The sequence below is a fragment of the Urocitellus parryii genome, chromosome 2 (assembly GCF_045843805.1).
Source record: "Urocitellus parryii isolate mUroPar1 chromosome 2, mUroPar1.hap1, whole genome shotgun sequence".
NCBI classification, from domain to species: Eukaryota; Metazoa; Chordata; class Mammalia; order Rodentia; family Sciuridae; genus Urocitellus; species Urocitellus parryii.
Genome location: NC_135532.1, coordinates 154,632,649 through 154,654,656, shown reverse-complemented (window position 1 = coordinate 154,654,656; position 22,008 = coordinate 154,632,649).

The window sequence follows — 22,008 nt, the reverse complement described above, 5'->3', positions numbered from 1 at the left end:
TTGCTTCCTATCTCTGAATTCACTCTTTTTTCTCTTTTATTTTCTCTTTCTATGCTCTTTTGCTAACTCTCAATGTCCTGCCTCAACCTACCAGCTAAATTCTGGAAAATATGGAACCCGGACCTTATTTTGTTTCACTGTATTCCATCCTTGTTTTCCTGCTGACTGGATTAATTTCTTTAATCACAAATTAATTCCCTATTGAATTAGGTCCCTAGACTCTTTACTTCTGGTCTAATTTATTCTTGAGTTGCTCTTCTTCCTTTTAAGATATGATTAAGCTGCTGATTTTACAATTTCAAAAATTTAAAATGCAAATGGATTGAAAATATCTAAATTTAAAATTTTTTATCTTCATAAGCATTTTTAACCCTTGATCAACATTTCCAGGTCATCAACTTGAAACCTTGTTATAAAATTTGCTGCTTCTTTCCTCTAGCCTTATAAATTGCATTACTCCATGTCTTGATCTCTGATTAATACTTCCCAGTTGTTACATTTATCTCTCCCTTTCTTTCCCAGACTATAGTGAACATATGAGTTTGGATTTGGTTATTTCCTACTAAATTGCCTTATTAGAAATGACAAGTTTCTTATGGGGTTCATTTATCCAATCTTCTCTGTACAAGACAGGTGCATATGAATAACCTCTGCTTACTTGCCTGTTTAACCTCTAAATCCCATGAGAAATAGTGCCTTCCTCTTCTGCCAAGAGACTACACATATCATGATCTCTAACCCAACTAAACAAAATTCTTATCTTTTCAATTATTTCATTATCATCAAAGTCATCAATATCATGTCACAAATCACAACTTTGTTGCTATAATTTTTATCTGCTTTATAAATATGTGCTCACTTAATTGTCAACAGCCCTAAAACATAAACACTTGTATTTTTTCTTGGTAGATGATGAAACTGAAACACAGAAAGTCAGGTGTTCAAGGCCACTTTGGGAATCGTGGCTTTCTTAGTGGGGACTGTCATTGATGATGTCTTAGTTCCTGGGTTCTGATACCCATGGGCATGTGTGCACTAACATCACAACTCCCACAGAGACCCAAGCCAATAATAGAATGCAGCAGGGGAACTAATAAAGAACCATTCCTGGGTGACACAGGACTCCCCTAATGAATAACTTGGTTCAAAGACTTCCTGTCAAGCTATGAAAACTTTCTTGATTAAGACAATCTTTCCTTCTGTGTCTTTCTATTTTGTTGGGGTAAGATTTATGTATTTATTTATTATTGTTAGTTGTTCAAAACATTACAAAGCTCTTGACATATCATTTTTTATACATTTGATTCAAGTGGATTATGAACTCCCAATTTTACCCTGTATACAGATTGCAGAATCACATCAGTTACACATCCACGTTTTTACATACTGTCATACTAGTGTCTTCTGTATTCTGCTGCCCTTCCTAGCCCCTTCCTATCCCCCCCTCCTCTCCCCTCCCCTCCCCTCCCCTCCCCTCTCTCTACCCCAACTATCATAACTCATTTCTCTCTTGTTTTTCCCCCTTTCCCCTCCCTTCCTCTTATATGTAATTTTGTATAACAATGAAGGTCTCCTTCCATTTCCATGCAATTTCCCTTCTCTCTCCCTTTCCCTCCCACCTCTGGTCCCTGTTTAATGGTAATCTTCTTCTCATGCTCTTCCTCCCTGCCCTGTTCTTAGTTGCCCTCCTTATATCAAAGAAGATATTTGGCATTTGTTTTTTAGGGATTGGCTAGCTTCACTTGGCATAATCTGCTCTAATGCCATCCATTTCCCTGCAAATGCCATGATTTTGTCATTTTTTAGTGCTGCGTAATACTCCATTGTGTATAAATGCCACATTGTTTTTTATCCATTCATCTATTGAAGGGCATCTAGGTTGGTTCCACAGTCTAGCTATTGTGAATTGTGCTGCTATGAACATCCTTGTAGCAGTATCCCTATAGTAGGCTCTTTTAAGGTCTTTAGGGAATAGTCCAAGAAGGGGAATAGCTGGGTCAAATGGTGGTTCCATTCCCAGCTTTCCCAGGAATCTCCATACTGCTTTCCAAATTGGCCGCACCAATTTGCAGTCCCACCAGCAATGTACAGGTGTACCCTTTTCCCCACATCCTCGCCAGCACTTGTTGTTGTTTGACTTCATAATGGCTGCCATTCTTACTGGAGTGAGATGGTATCTTAGGGTGGTTTTGATTTGCATTTCTCTGACTGCTAGAGATGGTGAGCATTTTTTCCTGTACTTGTTGATTGATTGTATGTCCTCCTCTGAGAAGTGTCTGTTCAGGTCCTTGGCCCATTTGTTAATTGGGTTATTTGTTTCCTTATTGTTTAATTTTTGAGTTCTTTGTATACTCTGGATATTAGGGCTCTATCTGAAGTGTGAGGAGTAAAAATTTGTTCACAGGATGTAGGCTCCCTATTTACCTCTCTTATTGTTTCTCTTGCTGAGAAAAAACTTTTTAGTTTGAGTAAGTACCATTTGTTGATTCTTGTTTTTAATTCTTTTGCTATGAAATTCATCTGGAAAAATAAAAGATCCAGAATACCAAAAGCAATTCGAAGCAGGAAGAGTGAAACAGGTGGTATAGCGATACCAGATTTCAAACTATACTACAGAGCAATAGTAACAAAAACAGCATGGTACTGGTACCAAAACAGGTGGGCGGACCTATGGTACAGAATAGAGGACACAGAGACCAATCCACAAAATTACAACTATCTTATATTTGACAAAGGTGCTAAAAGCATGCAATGGAGAAAGGATAGCATCTTCAACAAATGGTGCTGGGAAAACTGGAAATCCATATGCAACAAAATGAATCTGAATCCCTTTCTCTCACCATGCACAAAAGTTAACTCAAAATGGATCAAGGAGCTTGATATCAAATCAGAGACTATGCGTCTGATAGAAGAAAAAGTTGGCTCTAATCTACATATTGGGGGTCCAGCTCCAACTTCCTATTGGGGTAAGATTTAGATCATGGTCAGAAAACTTTCCCAACAGGCTCCTCTAACTTTCTCTCATAACATATTCTGCAAACAACCTCTTGAACTTCTAATTTCATATTGGTCTGTGCTTCTCAGAGAACCAGGACTACTATAGTCACACCACTACTTAGAGGCTGGGTTAAAATTCACACTAGAAAAATCTATATCCAAATGCAATATACTCACTTAATTACTAAAATAAACCACTTCAGCCAGCTCTAGTCCAAACTAGGATCACTGTTCATTTCCACTCTGTCATTTTCCATTTGAAATGCCTTCTAATCTCCCTTTCAACATGAGAGTCACTCTTCCATATCAAATTCTGCCTATTCTTTGGGATCTTTTAAAATACCATTGATGCTGCTGGGGTTGTGGCTCAGTGGCAGAGCACTTGCCTAACATGTGTGAGGCACTGAGTTAGATCCTCAGTACCACACATAAATAAATCAAAAATAAAGGTACACCAACATCTAAAAAATATTTTAAAAATAAAATGCCATGGACACAACTAGAATTTTCTCTTCTTCGAATCTCTACTTTTGCTTCTTTTCTTAGTTAAACAAAGATTTTCCCCATTTGTGTAAAATGGTACCAAACATGTAATTCAGCTACATTCTGGTATACTGTGTGACCATGATAATGGAATATTTCCATGGTTCCCTGTATCCAATCATGGTAAGCAGAGGTCAACAGAAATAATATCCAAGCTAGTAAAATAGTCTTCACAGTGTTGAGGTTCTATCAAAATCGAAAATATATAAATATGTGTATACTTTAGCATTATGTCAAGATCATGGCCTATGTTCATGAGGACTTCTATAACATCAATGAAATGAATTTTCAGACAGTACTGGTAACTTACAGAATTTTTAGGGTGGTTATCCTTGGAATCTCTTTCTTTTTCTCCCTCCCTTGTTCTCTTCTTTCTCTGTCTGTATGTTCCGTTCTGAATGGAGAAGACATAGAGTATAAATTGACTTTTTCTTATAGTTAAATGTAGATCAACATCTAAAAGTAATTTAAAATGAAGGCATTGATCATTTTATAGCTGCTAAAATCAAAAAAAAAGGAAAAAGAATGATGACTAGACTTTATGACTTTTGATATAACATATGGCCTATGAAGTAATCTTGTCAAAAAATAAATTGAAAGAGAAACTTAATTTTGAGTAAACCCTTAGATCCAAACATTAGTTTAGTGGAAATAAAGATGACTGATGAACATGTCAAATGAACCTACAGAGATGTAATCAGCAGTTAACTCTTCTTTTCCCCCAATATCTAAATTATAGCGAGAAAGCAAAATTAAAGGAGATCCTTATAGATTAAAAGACTCAAAAACCGTCTCAACCAATGGAAGTATGTAGGTTTATTTTATTTTATTTTATTTTTTAATTTATTTTTTAGTTCTCGGCGGACACAACATCTTTGTTGGTATGTGGTGCTGAGGATCGAACCCGGGCCGCACGCATGCCAGGCGAGCGCGCTACCGCTTGAGCCATATCCCCAGCCCCAGTATGTAGGTTTATTTTAATCCTGATTCAAATAAATCATCAAGAAAAACACATATATGAGACTATTTGAACTTTGAACATTAGCTAAATGCATATCCAATCATGTTAAGGGGCGATTGCAAAATTTTAAGTAATCACTGGCATTGAGGCTATGTTTTTTTTTTTTTTATTTTGTAAAAAGATATACTCAGAAATGCAAAACAAGATATTTATTGATGATAGACTCTGGTTATCTTATAGTTTATAGGGTTTTTTTTCCGTTCTCTTTGCATGAATATCTGATAATAAACTGATGTGCAATTAATACAAAGGAAAAAAAAACGGAGTCCGAGTGAATAAATCACAAAGACCAACTAGCACTTTTGATGATCCCCTCAAACTGGATGTATAACCCTCAAACTGGCCTGCATCACTGCAGAGATGAGGCCTTGGAGCATAGTCATAAGCACTCAATCCACAGGTGCCTGTCTGATCAGACACAATGTAGTATTGTTACCAGAAAATGGTTGTTAGAAAAGTTAGAAGATTCAAGGCACAGCTGTATTTGTTTGTTGTATCACTATATCATATTCCTATTATGAAAAAAATTACTGTCATAAAAGTTTTTAATGATGAAAGAGTTAAAATAAAGATACTATGTGATTTCAAAAATAGTCTCATGAAGAATGATGTATGTTCTGAGGAAACAAGTCCCAGATCCAGCAAGGTGTGGAGGCGTGGTTCAGATCATTGCTCAACTCTCTGAAACGCCTTGCGAAGGTGGGTTACAGTAGTATCCCCCAACCTGATTGAATTGCTCAAGTGCCAAGTGCTTACCCCAGGGCCTCCTTTCATGGTCATCACTACTCTTCTTGTTAGTATTCCTCATGTGCAGACCATGAATCTGAGGATGAGAGGTGGTGGGATGGCCAGGATGTGCACAGTCCCAGTGAGGTGCAGCAGCAGGCTGCACTGCCTCCCAGGACACTAAGGTTTTCTTTGCTTCTCACTGGGCACCAACTCACAAAGTACAGCAGCTGTCTTTAGTCTCATGTTTCACTTTCTCTAAACTTCTTCCTAGAAGTCAGCCTGTGCTGACTGCTTGCTTTCCTATGCTTGCCTCCCTCTATCTTGGGTCTCGTTTTGCCTAACCACCTCCAGTAGAAAAACCAGTCTGGCATCCATGGCATCTCCAGCTCTATGCCTACTCACCTTGTCATCATTTGCACAAAAAAGCCCAAAGGTAGCTTGAGTCATGCCACACTCTCCTGTGCAGGAAGACACCTCCTTTTTCACCCTATTTTTCAAGCACCATTAGAGGTAGGATCAGACTGGAGTTGTTATTTTAAATAGGTTGGTCTGAGAAGGACAAAAATTGAACCAAATTGCAAAGAAAATGAAAGAGAAACGTGTGCCAAGGAGCTGAGGAAGACTCATGCCAAACAAATGGAACATCAAGTTCAAAGGCCTTTCTATGTGTTCAAGGAGCAGCAAGAAGCTGGTGTTGGGCAGAAAAATGAGAAAGAGGAGAAATAGCAGAAAATGAGGTAGGAGCAATGGTCAGGTCCTGGATCTAGGAACATTTTGTAAGCCTAGGTCGGGACCTTAGATACCACTGGAAGTCAAGGGGAAGACAGAGACCAGGGAGTTGTGAGCCAAAGGAAAGCACCCATGATACAACTTAAACTCCTCACTCCAGCTCCTCTTCACACAACACACGCAGAGAGGAGTCAGGGACACCAGGTAGGGGTGGGTGGTGTAAGGGCAGAGACATGAGGGGCTTGGACCGGAGAGTAGCTGCACAGGTGGAGAGGCGTGTCCAGATTCTGAATCTTACCTAAGGCTGAGCCCACAGTACACGTTCATAGGTTGGATGTGCAGAGTACATTGCTACAGAATGAAGAGGGTTCCAAGGTTTGTGCCTGGGATATCCACTGAGTATTACTACCTTTGTAATTTTTATAGTCATGCCCTCCCCCAAACATCCAGACTATTCCAGAAGGTTTGATATTATAAAACAACATACTAAATTCATATAATAAACTTAAATCTATGTGATGAATATGATTTTTTTCTTATTCATCTCTAAGAACTTTTGGCACATAAAGAATATTAGCCCTTTTTAAATATGCGTTTGCACATATCTATTCTCCATTTATCATTTTCCTTTGAAATTTATATCTTGTGTCATAATAATTTTTGAAGTTTTGTATAATGAAATCTGTTGATTTTCCTTTTGTTACTTCTGGGATTCTTTAAAGGTTTGAGAGAAAAACATAGTAAATGATACACACCAGAATCTTTCTTTTAGAAGTAGTCCTTTAAGCTTTTTTCCCCCTCCTATTGTATGGCTAGTGTTCTGTGTTGGTTTTATGTTTCTTCAGGGTCAACATGGTGATCTACATGTATAAGGAAGTCATTCACTTATGTAGCATTTTTAGGATTATTAACATCAAGTTGTCCATAACATTACTTTTGCTCTTTAAATTGCCTCTTTTTCTATGGCCTATCCTCTTGTTTATATCTAATATTTGCATTTATGCTATCTCTGTGAATTATATCTTGGTCTATCTGATTATATTAAAAGAACTGAAATATTTTTAGCAAATGATGTATGTTCAACTTTACCATAAGGATTAACCTGAGCACATCAGGTCACCTGTGAAAGCAACCGAAGTGGCCCAATACTTTAAAAAGGCCAGGATTTCACTGAGCAAGTTTTTTTTCTGTTTGCTTCTTGTGTTTCGGAGTCAGGACAGACCATTTTGTTATAATATCAGTATAATATCAGATGCACAGGGAAAACTTGCCCATCACTGCACCTCTAGAGGAGCACAATTCCTAAAATACAGTAGGTACTCAATTAATATTTCATATACAAATGAATAAATAAACGTGGATTTTTACCTTATATTTTATCCATTGCATTTAAAATAAGCATATTTCTGAGTGAACAATTAACTAAATGTCTTAGTTTATTTCATCGATTCTATATGAATGACCACTAGCATCTGTGTCAGGGTTGCATTTTTAGATTGCCTCTCTGTACTCTGGGGTTGCAGTCTGTGAGGAGATACAGCATTATACGGTATCAAGGAAAGAGAACAGTTGAAATTTCAACTCGAGAGCATCTTCACCACACAAAACTCTGCTCTTACCCAAGGGTGACAAGCTTTCTTAATTTCCATGTCTCTGTCCTACTGTTCCTTATGCCCTGAATGCTATTTTCTTTTTTATTTGGCTAGACCTTACTTTTCCTTGAAGACTTAGCCCAGATTTATCTCTCCAAGTAGCTTTTTTAGGCCTCCTTAGCTCAGGGAAGATAATGCCCCTTCCCTTTGCTAAAATGATCCTGGTGTGTCTCTGACAGGGAGCTTATCATGCTGCAACATAATTCTCTGTTCAAGTGTTGTTTCCCTAGCCCAGTGACATGGTTTGAATATAGATCGTCCCCACCAAAACTCATGTGGAGGCTTGGTCCCCAAGGGAACACTGTTGAGAGATGGTGGGACCTTTAAGAGGTGTTTGGGGTTTTGAGGGATTTCCCGCCTCATAAATGGATTAATATTTGGTTTGTGAGGATGGATCAACAATTAAGAGAGTTAGCCACTTTCTCTCTCTCCTCTTTCAGTCATGAATTGAAGCTCTATGCAGTTCTCAGCAGAAGCCCAGCAGAAGCCCATGCTCTTGGACTTTCAGACCCATGAAACGCAGTAAAACTTTCCTTTAAAAGTTACCCAGTCTCTGGTATTCTATTATAGCCACAGAAAATGAACTTAGACACCCTAGTCATAGCTCCTGTTACATCTCCTTACAACACACACACACACACACACACACACACACACACACACACACACACTACCCCTCTCTCTCTCTTAATAAAATAAGAATAGGGACAATATGTTATACCTCATTGCCAAAAAAATCCTGCCTGGTATACATCTAGTGATCAGCAAATCTTTAAGTTTCTTTACATGGCTTCAAATTAAATACTTGTATGAACTGCCATGAAACTTTTGTTTCCTATTAAAGTGGAAAACTTGTCTTTGTCACCACGAGATAAAATGAACATAGACTTCAGAATGATTTGAATCCTACTGGTAATAAAAGAAGAATCACTTTCACAACCAGTTTGACACCATAATTACCTGGTATGATTTAAGGAACATCAACCGAATCCTGCTTTCCTACCTGGAATAACATTCTGGCTGTGACACAATGCCTGAAATAACTGTAATTATTCACTCCTATGGTTTAGGCAATAAGTGTTGCCATTACAAAAAAAAAAAATTAACTTTTAGAGAAAGTCTCTTAAGTGGTTTCCCAAGAAGTGTGGCATTTAAGGAATGGATACAGGCCAGATACATTTGGGGAGAGGGAATGAACTCCACATGATAAGAGAATGATACATTGGTAACCAAAGAGAATTGTGAGGACACATCATGAATAAGTTATTCCTAAGGTGTTGCAGGTACTAAAAGTAAATTTACCAATCTGCCTGAGCACCACCCTTAACTAGGAGCCAAATAACTATACTACTGACTTGACAATGAGTCACTGTAAAATTTCCCTAAATGCAATTACATATCTACCACTTTCCTAAATTTGCCACATCTAGATAACACTTATATTATTATTTAATAATTATATTTAAAATTTTTAAAATTAAATGTTTTATTATTACTCAGTCTCAAAATTCATCTCAATAAAATCATGGTTAAATGTGCTGTATTTTTCTAACATGCATTAGGATAATAACATAACTACTAAAATAATTGATTTCATATGGATATCCCAAATTGGGAAACACTTGTTTAGCACTTAAGAAATTATCTTCTGAAATTAGATTGACCAGGGTTCAATTGCTGAATATAAAATCTATTTGCAATATGTCCTTGGACAAACTATTTAAATTATCTCAGCTTCAATTACTTATCAGTAAAATAGGGTCAATAAAAGTGCCTGTGTTTTAGAGTTCTTCAGACTCAATACAAAATTGCCTCTAAAGAATTTAGCTCAAGATCTCAAGATTGCACCATTTTGAGAATACAATGGAGGTTTAGCACTTATTTATAATTTTATTCTCAATAATGATATCTCAAATGTCACATAGCCTTATTCTCAAAGAACTCAAAATGTATTGACATCACCTGATTTATACTAGAGAACTTGGAGCTATAGATGGTGTTTTCTCAGTTTTATTAAGCTGCAGTTTTACTGAAAGAGAAAGGAGCTTACCTATGGATTCTTAATATCTCATGATTAGAAAGATCCTCTGTTTAGTTTTTTGTGGAATTATGATTGATTTGAGCCATTGTATAACTGATTGAAGGAGCCGTTGATTTTAAATGGGTTAAATAAACTATCCAAAGGAACAAAATAGACCCTTAGAATGATAGCCTACATTTAGAAAAACTATAAAATTAAACCTTACTTTCATAGAGGCTATTAAGCATATAGATATGTAAAAACAGATGCATGTGCAGTCTACATATAAGTAAGGGAGAAAAGGACTTGAGGAGAAGGAGAGAGAGCTCTTATTCTAGAATGCTCCAATCGGTTAAAAGGGATATAACTCATTTAAGCAATATGTACAGAATTCTTTTAGCACCAAGAAGGAAATTTACAAAATGCAGCAAAATGTGTAGGAGGACAGGGAAGGAAAGAATGAAACTGTCTACCATAATGATTTTTTTTCTAAAATAAAAGATTTCACTTTGAAATTTAAACCTTTAAATCTGTTACCTGTATGAGTTTTTGTTATCATCACTATTACAAAAGAAACATTCCAGAGCATGATTATAGTTGAACAAATCAGAATTACTAGTCTAAACCTTAAAAATTTCTAGTCATAATATTTTAATACTGAACCCAAATTTTAAATTTCCCTAGTGTGTTGAGTTTTGCCCATTGCGTTTGCAGTCTCAGCAAGTGATATCTACCGCCCAGTTGCTGCCACCTCACAGCCTCACTTAGCATTTCAATTTTGAAACTTGTGGCTTGTGCTTCTTTTCACCTATGCATAAAACGAGCTGGTCTGCCATTGTAACTGTTTATCCCTCAGGGTACTTTTGTTCCTCAGTAAATATTATTTAAAGATGAGAATGATAGTGTTCAAATGTCTACCTTGAGAATACATAGATTGGCTATTTGAATAACTGTGACAGCTGATTTTTTATATTCTCTTTGAGACTCTCTTAAGGCCAAAGGAAAATTAAGTTCACCCATCTTTTCCTTTAACTCACCTCTTCCCTCCTACAGTATCTCTTTTGTCTGTTTTCATCTCTGCCCCTTCTCACCTGGTTCTGTTCTGAATGCTTTTGTTTGCATATTTTTCCAAACTGAATTCTTCACTGCTACAGGAAAAAAAAATCTTTTTACATTACCAAAGTTTTTCAAGGAATGTTTTTTTTTTGCAATTTTATAAATTATAAGCATCATGAAATTTAAGGGGACAATCTAATACAGGAAACTGGATGGGACAAGTTAAAGAACAAATAAAATATTTGTTTATTTCAGTTCTTCAATATAACAATTCAGAGTTTAAACAATGACTTTTGTTTATTGTAAAGATATAATTTCTATATTTTAAATCCCATCCAGGTGTTTGACATGCAGCAATAAGCAAAAGAAAAAAACAAATTCCTGCAGTCATAGAACTTGCTTTCAAGGGAGGATATGCAATATTTCTAGCCCCAGTTAGATTTAGAGGGCTTGAAGCATGTATAATTACAGAGGATGATGTTTAGAAAATAAAATACAAAATGACAAATGCCACATTGAATATTTAGTTGCATATTTACTTAGAACTAGAAAACCCTTGCAAAGTTGCAAATGCCAAGAGATGTGCTTAGTGAGTGGGTGTACAGTCTGTATGTTATTGCTGGCACCACCATTTGTGGTGTGAGGAGCATCTGAAACATTTCTACAGATCTTTAGAGAGCCTCGGAAATGGCTGAGATGAGCTACCAGATCCACAGTAGGTTTTGATGGTGGTCAGTTCAACCTAGGACACTGTGGACAGCAACAATGGGTATAAACGTGTAACGATGAAAAGGAAGTGGCATGGTACTCTCAGTAAGTCTCCTGTGGACAGAAGACCACGGGAGTTATCTGAATGCATTTTCCTCTCATGTCTAGATGCTGCAAAATAACTTCTTGAGAACTTAACTTACGAAAATCCAACTTTACTGAATATTTGCCCAAATGATATAAAGTGATAAACTCAATATGACCAAGTTTGCCTCATATTGTTCAGGATAGAATCATCTCTCTTTGGAAATGTCTGGACTCATAAAATAATAAAATGTAATGTAGGTTTGTTCAACTATTTTGGGACTGTTGGGGTCCCAGAAACATTTTTTATCCTTTTTTTAAAATTTGTTTGTTCTTTTTAGATATACATGACAGTAGAGTGTACTTTAACATATCATACATATATGGAGTTTAACTTCCCTGTCTTGTGGTTGTACATGATATGGAGTTACTCTGGTTGGTCATTCATACATGAACATAGGAAAGTTACATCTGGTTCATTCTACTGTCTTTCCCGTTCCCATGCCCCCTACTTTCCCTTCATTCCCCACTATCCAATCCAGTGAAACTACAGTTCTCCCTCCCCTGCCTATTGTGAGTCACTATTCACATATAAGTGAAAACATTCAGCCTTTGGGTTTTGGGGATTGGCATATTTTACTTAGCATGATATTCTCCAACACCATCCATTTAATGGCAAATGCCATAATTTTATTCTTCTTTATGTCTGAGTAATATTCCATTATGTATATGTACCACATTTTCTTTATCCATTCATCTATTGAAGAGCTCCTGGTTTGGTTCCATAGCATAGCTATTGTGAATTGAGATGCTATAAGCTTGATGTAGCTATGTCACTATAGTATGCTGATTTTAAGTCCTTTGGGCATATGCCAAAGAGAAGGATAACTGGGTCAAATGGTGATTACATTTCAAGTTTTCTGAGGAATATCCATGCTACTTTCCATAGAAGTTGCACCAATTTGCTGTCCCAACAGCGATGTATGAGTGAACCTTTTCCCCACATCCTCACCAACATTTATTGTTACTTGTATTCTTGATAATTGTCATTCTGAGTCGAGTGAGATGAAATCCCAGTGTGGTTTTAATTTGCATTTATCTAAATTGCTAGATATCTTGAACACTTTTTCATATATTTATTGACAGACGTATTTCTTCTTCTGTGAAGTGCTTGGTCAATTCCTTTGCCCATTTATTGATTGAGTTATTTGTGTTTTTTTGGTATTAAGTTTTTTGAGTTCTTCATATATCCTGAAGATCAGTGCTTCATCTGGGGTGCAGGTGACAAAGATTTTTTCCAATTCTGTAGCTCCAATTCGCTGTTCATGTTCTTGATTGTTTCCTTTGTAGTGAAGAAGCTTTATAGTTTGATACCATCCCCTTTAGTAATTCTTGATTTTACTGCTTGTGCTTGTTGAGGAAGTTGGTTCCTTAGCTGACAGTATGGAGGGTTGAGCCTACATTTTCTTCTAGTGGGCACAGAGTCTCTGATCTAACTCATAGGTCCTTTATCTACTTTGAGTTGAATTTTGTGCAGGGTGAAAAATAGGGGTTTAATTTCATTCTACTCCATATGGATTTCTAGTTTTCCCCACACCATTTGTTGAAGAGGCTATCTTTTCTCCAATGTATGTTTCTAGTGCCTTTCTCTAGCATTTAATAACTGTATATATGTTGGTTTATCTCTGTGTCTTCTATTCTGGTCCATTGGTCTTCATGTCTGTTTTGGTGCCAACACCATGCTGTTTTTGTTTGCTCTATAGTATAATTTAAGGTCTGGTATTATAGTACCTCCTGCTTCACTTTTCTCATTAAGTATGGCTTTGGCTATTCTGGACCTCTTATTTTTCCAAATGAATTTCATTCTTGCTTTTTTTATTTCTATGAAAAACATCATTGGAGTTTGAAATTTAAACAGGACTTTCATTAAATCTGTATAGTGTTTTTGCTAGTATAGCCATTTTGACAATATTAACTCTGCCTATCCAATAACATGAGAGATCTTTGTGTATTCTAAGGTCTTCTTTGATTTCTTTCTTTAGTATTTTGTAGTTTTCACTGTAGAGGTCTTTCACCTCTTTTATTTTTAATAAATATATTTTATTGTCAAATATAGGATAACATTTGATTTTTTAATCTGTCATTTCTTTTTTGGCATTATACATGAGCTCTCTTATTTTATTTTTTGCATACAATTCTTAATCACCTTTATACCACAATTTATCATATCTCTGTTTGTATATATGGTATGTCGACACCAAATTCACATCTTCATACATGTATTTTGTATAATGATGACCATCTCCTTCCACCATCCATGCTATTCCCCTTCTCCCTCCTTTTCCCTCCCACCCCTATTCCCTATCTAGATGTAATTTTCCTCTCAATGCTCTCCCTCCCTGCCTACTTTGAGTCACCCCCCTTATATTGGAGAAAACATGCGGCATTTTTTTTTTTTTTTAAGGATTGGCTAACTTCACTTAGCATGATCTTCTCTAATGCCATCCATTTCCCTGCAAATACCATAATCTTATCCTTTTTTTAGTGCTGAGTAATATCCCACTGTGTATAAATGCCACATTTTTTTATCCATTCATCCACTGAAGGATATCTAGGTCTAGGTTGGCTCCACAGTTTAGCTATTGTGAATTGTGCTGCTATAAACCTTGATGTGGCTGTGTCCCTGCAGTATGCTGTTTTTAGGTCCTTTGGGTTTAGTCCAAGAATGAGAATAGCTGGGTCAAATGGTGGTTCCATTCCCAGCTTTCCAAGGAATCTCCATACTGCTTTCCAAATTGGCTGCACCAACTTGCAGTCCCACCAGCAGTGCATCAGTGTACCTTTTTCCCCCACATCCTCGCCAGCACTTGTTGTTGTTTGTCTTCATCATGGCTGCCATTCTTACTGGGGTGAGATGGTATCTTGGAGTAGTTTTAATTTGCATTTCTCTGATTGCTAGAGACAGTGAGCATTTTTTCATATATTTGTGATTGATTGTATATCCTCTTCTGAGAAGTGTCAGTTCAGGTCCTTGGCCCAATTATTGATTGAATTATTTGTGGGTTTTTTTTGGTGCTTATCTTGTTTAGCTCCTTATATACCCTAGAGATTAGAGCTCTATCTCATGTGTGAGGGGTAAAAATTGTTCCCAGGATGTAGGCTCTCTATTCACCTCACATATTATTTCTTTTGCGGAGAAAAAACTTCTTAGTTTGAATCCATCCCATTTGTTGATTCTTGGTTTTAACTCTTGTGCTATAGGCATCTTATTAAGGAAGTTGGGGCTTAGCCCCACATTTCACCTCTGTTGTTACATTGAATCCCAAGTATTTTATTTTCTTGAGGTTATTGTGAATAAGATAGTTTTCCTAATTTCTGCTTCGGTTGATTCATCATTGGTGTATAGGAACACAATTGATTAATGAAACTGAAATCTCATAAACCTTTGCTTGCTCAGTCTCCTTCCAAGGCTCTAGGAGGAGCTCTAGCAAAGCTTATATATCTTCTCAAAATTTGCAGAATTGAGCTATTTACCCACAATTGGTTTAATACATCTTCCCCTCTGACTTTCCTTACAGCACACGTCTCCTCTTGCCAGGAGTCCAACCAAAGAGCCATCCAGCTAAATGGAATGTACGTTGTAGATACATTAGTTTGGGTTTAATGAGATACGTGTATGTAATTCACAGTTCCTTCCATGAAGAGTTGAGTTAGCACTAGCCGTCTAAAGTACCAAATTCAATTTCAATTGCTTTTATTTGAAGTAATTGAAATTCCTGATTTCAAGATAGATTTCTCTGCCATGAATTAAGCAATATTCATGGAGCAACTTCTAGGTGTTAGACTACTTTCCCTATGAGGCAATAAATGACACTAGGGCAATTAGTGATGTGTTCTTGAATCACAAAAATGTTCGGCCATAAATGAGTCTCTATTCAAATTTTCCATGTCTTATCCTGCTGTGAATAACAATGATAAAGATGTGCAATTGTACTAAATGCTAATATATTGAACATTGGACCCAATAATACCTTTGAAAATATTAGAACAAAGGGAAACTATTGAGTTGCATTTAAAATATGTAAGATGAAATATTATTTTAACTAGATAATAACTTTGGAAAGTCTATTTTTAACAAAAATTAAAATAGCTTTTTTTCCTAATTATAAGAGCCATTCATATATGTTTAAAATAACATATAACACATCATAAAATTGTCCACAATACCACTACTAAAAGGCAATGCTAATATTTCAAGCTTTTATTCAAAACTTGAAAATTTTCTTATTTTCTAAGAACTAATATTGGCAAAAATACAGAAAATAAATAAATTTCCCCAGTAGTTTACAAATGAAACCACTGACTCTATAAATGGAAGATGAGATATATTTTACCATGAGGAATAATAGTGGTGACTTCTGATGACATATTCTTTAGGCTTCTATTGACAATGAAATCCTTGTCTGAACCACAGTTAACATAAAATTGTTAAGAAGCAAACCTTTCCAGGATATGGTTAAAGAGATTGGCTGAAAGAGCTGAGAGGGGTGGCACATTCCTGTAATCCCAGTGGCTGGGGGGCAGGGGTGGGGGACTGAGGCAGGAGGATCACAAGTTCAAAGCCAACCTCAGAAACTTTGCAAAGCCCTAAATAAGTGATTGACACCTTGTCTCAAAATAAAAATAAAATAGAATAAAAAGGGCTGGTGGTATGGCTTCCTCGTTAAGCATACCTGAGTTCAATCCCTGGTACCAAAAAAAAAAAAAAAAGAGAGAGAGAGAGCTGGAAGTTCACCAAACTCCACAGTGGTCTGTGTAACTCTTCCACTGACTCAGGCAAAGAGAAAATATGGGAGCAGTACATCAAGAAAGGAAAGGAAAAGTTCTAGAAATTGTGGCAGCTATCTTGGACACATTGGGAAATATACTTTGGAAAAGAAAAAGTTCATGTCTCAGCATTGCACAAATCTCTAGAGAAGCAGAAATCAGGAAAGGCAGCAAATTAAACTTTAGCAGCAGAGTTGATGACATCTCTGAACTTCAAGACTGACTTTTGAATAGGTGCAAAAAGTAAAATTGAAAATTATTTTTCATACATTCATAGAAAAGCCCAGAAACAAAAATCTACCTGCTCCAATATAGTCTGGAGTACCATGTGGGATAACTAAGCCACATTTTGTCATGAAAAGGGTGGGAAGGTCTCTCTGCAAGTCTGGGCAGCTGAGGCTGCATAACTGTCAGCCAGCTATGGATGATAGCAGGCACTTTAGTAACATGAAAATCAGTGTCACACACACCATAAAACATGTATATGATAAAAATGGTACAAAATTATCATGATAAATACATAGAACACCATAGAAAATAAACATGAGCAAAACTCAAATAGGAAAGAGGAAGTTTGACCTGAGGATTTCATGGAAAACATTTTAACAGCAAGAAGAATTTGGACAGAACCTGAGAGTTGGGTAGCATGAAAAACTACAAAGAGTTTCAATTTTTTTAAAAGCAGAAACAACAAAAATTAAATTGTACAAAAAAATGAGGGTGTTTCCCTGAATAAATGGTGAAAAAAACAGATCTGTTGAAACAAGAGATAAGTGATGATAGATAGCAGGAAAGAAGTAAGTAGCTGAGATAAGTCAAGTAAACACTATATTTTTTAAAAAGAATTAGTATTGGGTTTAATAGGTCAGGGTTAAGTCTTAGAGTTGGTTCTAATTCTCTGGTTGGTTTTAGATAAATCTCATGTCTACATTTCATCTCCCTGCTCTGTTAAAGGAGGTTAGACACAGCTATTCTAGTTCTAAAAAATACCACATATTCTCACTTATATATGCAGCTAAAATAGTTGATCTCATAAAATTAGAATCTAAAGTAGTGGTTATTGAAGCTGAGAAGGATGGCTGTGGGGGAGATTGGGATGGAAAGAGGATAGTTAGCAGGTAAAATGGTATAGTTGATGGAAGAAATAACATTTAATGTCCTAAAGCACTATAAGGTAACTGTGATTGATGACATTATTGTATATTTCTAAATAGCTAGTAGAGAGAATTTTGGATATTTCCAAAACTAAGAAATGATAAACTTTTAGGTGATAGATAAGCCAAGAACACTGATATAATCATTACCTATTGTGTACATGTATTAAATATTGTATCCCATAAATGTATGCAATTATTATGTCAATTAATAGTGTAAAATATATTTAAAATAAGTAAAATATCATTTAAATGACAATCATAACCAAGATGTGTTAAATGCTTACTCTATGAGCAGCTCCATGTCCTTAATCACATTTTAGAGATGATGAAATCAAACATTTAAAAATTACTCAAATTTATTTTGTAGCCAGTTGACTGGGAAAAAAAATACAGGATAGGATGAGAAGAGAAACTTTTAAGTAAAATTACCCAGGCAACAAAGAATAAGGAATAGCATATGGTAAGGGAAATTCTGAAGAGAAGCAAAACTATGCTAGAAATCAATATATCGATTTATAACGGTAGAGCATTAGTAAGCAGTAGAGGAAACACAGAAGAAAGAATCAGGTGAAGAGACATTTCAATGAGTCTTAATGAAAAATGGTGTGGATGTAAAAAGGAAGACTGGCAGACAGTGGCTTCAGAGTCAATTAAAGCACACCTGAATTTTACAGTCACTGACAATATCTGAATCTTGCAGAAGACTCCTTGATTCTTTGTTTCCTTGCCATAAAATAAGAGTCCACACAGAGTGCCAGTGTTCGCTTTGGTGATCCTCAATTGATAGCTATTACCATTATCCTGATGGCAGGTTTAAATTTCTCACTAAAACACCTTAACACTGGGATAATACTAATGCCATTTATTATGTATAATATTAACATTAAATACTTATTGAGTACAGAGCCAGCTATGAGAAATTACAAAGCACTATGTAAAAGCACTATGTAAAAATTACAAAGCACTATGTCAAGCATACCCCTTATATTAAAATTTCACAGCAGACCATGAACACTAAGTACACAAAGTGAAAACAAAAATTCAAATCAGCTCATGATGAAGCCAGATTTACAGATGGGTAGTTAGTGTAGTTAGGTAAATCGGGTCTAAATGGAGACCATTATCAAGAATGGAGTCCAGGTAACCAGAACAACACCTGGAGAAATTGAAATGTTAATGTCCCCAAGGCCAGGAACCCATCCTAAAGAAGTAGCTCTCAGCAAACAGGGAGGTGCTAATCAAACCACCACAGGCCCTTCCTGCCCAGATTACTCCTCCAGTCCATCTATTTCCCACCTGTTTCCTATCACTGCAGGATAGAGGGAAACAAAGGACAGGAATGTGGGAGGACTAAAAGAAGACCTAAGATATGAAAAAGGGAAGACCTCCCCCTTCCAAGGATTCTGCCTTTTGGGATGCCTTCTTCCTCAGGGAGGAAGTTTTTTCTGTTATCCTTTAATAAAGACTTCCACTTTGCACTCTATACTTGCCTCAGTGTGCTCCTCTGGTGTTGTACTTCAGCATTGGGGGAAGCAAGGACTCGTCACTGAAACAGCAGTGACAATGACAAATTCAATAAGAGAAGTGCAAAGGACAATGAGAATTGAGAAATTAAAGAGCTAATTTCTGGCCATGAGATGAGGAGCATAAACGCCATGAACTGAATCTTGGGAAATGGACAGAATTTCAACACATAGAGAGGATATCTTACCATCCTGACTGAAGTGAACAAAAGCACTGTCCATTAGCTGGACAAGGACAAGAATACTCTGGTTAACAGGGAGTACACATTGAAGAAAAGGTAGAGATGAAGGGTTATACAGAGTTTTCAGGTCATTTTGAATATGTGCCCACATTGAATTTTAGTCTTCAAGATGCAGGGAGGAAGATAATATTTAAAAAAAAAAAATGGCACAATGAACTTAGTGTTAATTAGAATATTATTATAACCTAAACAACATAAATGTGGCATTGGGCCTGGCTAATGCAATAACTGATGAAACTGAGACAAAAAATATACCTTTTTTTTTTTTTTTAGCTATATGTCTTCTAATAAAGACCCTTTATTTGGAAGAAAATTCATCTATTATAATTCTGTTCCTTATAAATATTGATCGATTTTTCATCCTTATGATTAACTATTTCTAAGGGTAGACCCCAGAGCCTAAGAGGTACAACATGCATCAAAATTCCAAGGAAGTGCTGATAAACTAAGAAGAAAGTCAGAGGGGAGATAAGAGCATATCAATTTATGTCAGGAGTATTCTAGGATTCACTGAGATTTTGTTTGTTTGTTTGTTTGTTTTTAGACTTAGGCCATCTATTGGTCTAAAAATATTTCTAAACAAAGAATGAAAGGGGGAAAATAAGTAAATTATAACACAATAATTCCTACTCAGAAATTCTAGGTTCAAGTCCCATCTTGAGTCAGTGGTATAACACTGGGCAAACTGGCATAATCCTTCTGTGCCTCAGTGTTCTTATCTATAAAATGGTTACTTCACAAGATATCATGATAATTGAATGACAAGCTACACTGAATCAACTAAAGTATCATCTGTCACATAGAAAATATTAAATGAATTAAACTTAGCACCTATTTTCCTTAGTTTTAATTATGTTAGGTAGAATCCATTATAGTTATCCAAAATGTGATAATACAAATCCAGACCAGTATATTTAGTAGTGGAATTCAGAGAAAAAATTAATTTTGTAAACAAAGCAACAATATCATCACAAAAGGTAGGGAGGATTGGCAACAAAATATGGAACAAATGAAAAAGAATAATATCTCAGTTCATAGAACTGAAAAAAAAACACTATGGTGGCAGTTCTAAAATTCACTAGCATTAAAATCAGATGTAATAAAATTTTGTGATTGAGATAAACATTCTGCACTCAAGCCAAAGATAGGAAGTCACTTTAAAAGTCACTGTGGGATGCTCTGAGCCAGGTTATTGCAGAAGATCAAATAAAGATAACTTCAGATGGTGGAAGAGAGTCTTGAGCAACCACCACTGAGCAGAATGAACTAAGAAATAGAATGGAAGAACAGATGGGGCCAGAAGATTACATGAAAATGAAAAATATGATGTCTCAAAAACCCAAGTAGTAAAACAAATTCTCCACATTCCGGGACTTTAATCTTCACATTTACCACTGTAAATTCAGTATAATGGGATTTGAAGAGAGAAAAATAACTGGAATTGGACATTACAAGGCTAATGAGATTTCCAGTTATGGTTTAGATATGAGGTGTCCCTCAAAAGCTCCTGTGTTAATGCAGAGTATTCAGAGGTGAAATGATTAGCCATAACCTAATCAGTCTATTCTAGTTCTAATGGACTTACTGGGTGGTAACGGTAGCAGGTAGAGCATGGCAGGAGTAGATAGGTTACTGGGAGTATGCCCTAAAAGGGTTCATCTTCTCTGCAGCCCCTTTCCCTTTTTGACTGTGCTTCCAGGAAGTCATGAGCAGAGTAGCACCCTTTCACCCTGCCCTCCCTCCAAGATGTTCTGCCTCACCATTGGCCTAGAGTAATTAACCCATGGCTGGCCATGGGCTGAATCTCTGAAACCCTGAGCCTAAAATAAACCTTTTTTTTTTTTTTAAAGTTGTTCTTGTCACATATTTTGGTCCCAGTAATAAAAGGCTGACTAACACATCCCCTAAATGTGCAATATCATTTTAGGCATTTGAAAAAGTCAGATATAAAGTAAAACGTGGCCAGTGGTTAACAATAAAATAGAGGTCCAGCTCTCTTTGAAAATGTTAAGTCAGTAAAATCTGAATTTGATGGTAGTGTCAAAGAGGTATTTTGTGTGATATTGTGGAAAAACAACTGTGCCAGATGTAAGTTGGCACTGGATGATTATAATTTGCAGTGAGCAAGGTCTACATGTTTTTTTGTTGTTGTTTTTCCTCCCTGACCAATAAAAAGGTAGAAACAGCGATAATCCAAGGCTCTAAATGGTGCTCTCTGAGTTCAAAACAATGTAATTCAGAAGCGTCAACACAGCATGGAAATAGCTACTCACACCTGAAAGTTAGTATTCAAATAACCTCTAGAGCTGATCTTACTTCTGCTTTCATCATAAAACCAAGTGATATCTTTGCAGCACACATAGTAATGATGGATGCCCAATGTTTTAAAAGGAAATTGATATTTCTTAATGTTGACTTTAATCCTGAAAGGAATATACAATTGATTCTAAGGAGTCACCAATAGAAGAAAAACTATAGCAATTAAATTAAAGGTTTAGCCCTCTGCTAACCCTTTTAGCTGTCTGAGCCTGACAGTCTGAATTTGGTGCGGGAGCTGCTTAGTCCGTTCCGCCCTCCTGGCAAGGCAGCCATCTGGCCAGTTGCACCTGTTTCCAACAGCCCAACTAGTCCCAAGAGCCCTATGTTGGTTTAAATGAAGTAGGAGCTAATGGGACTTGAATTACATGTGGAATGGGATGGAAATGTGTGAAAAGGAAGTC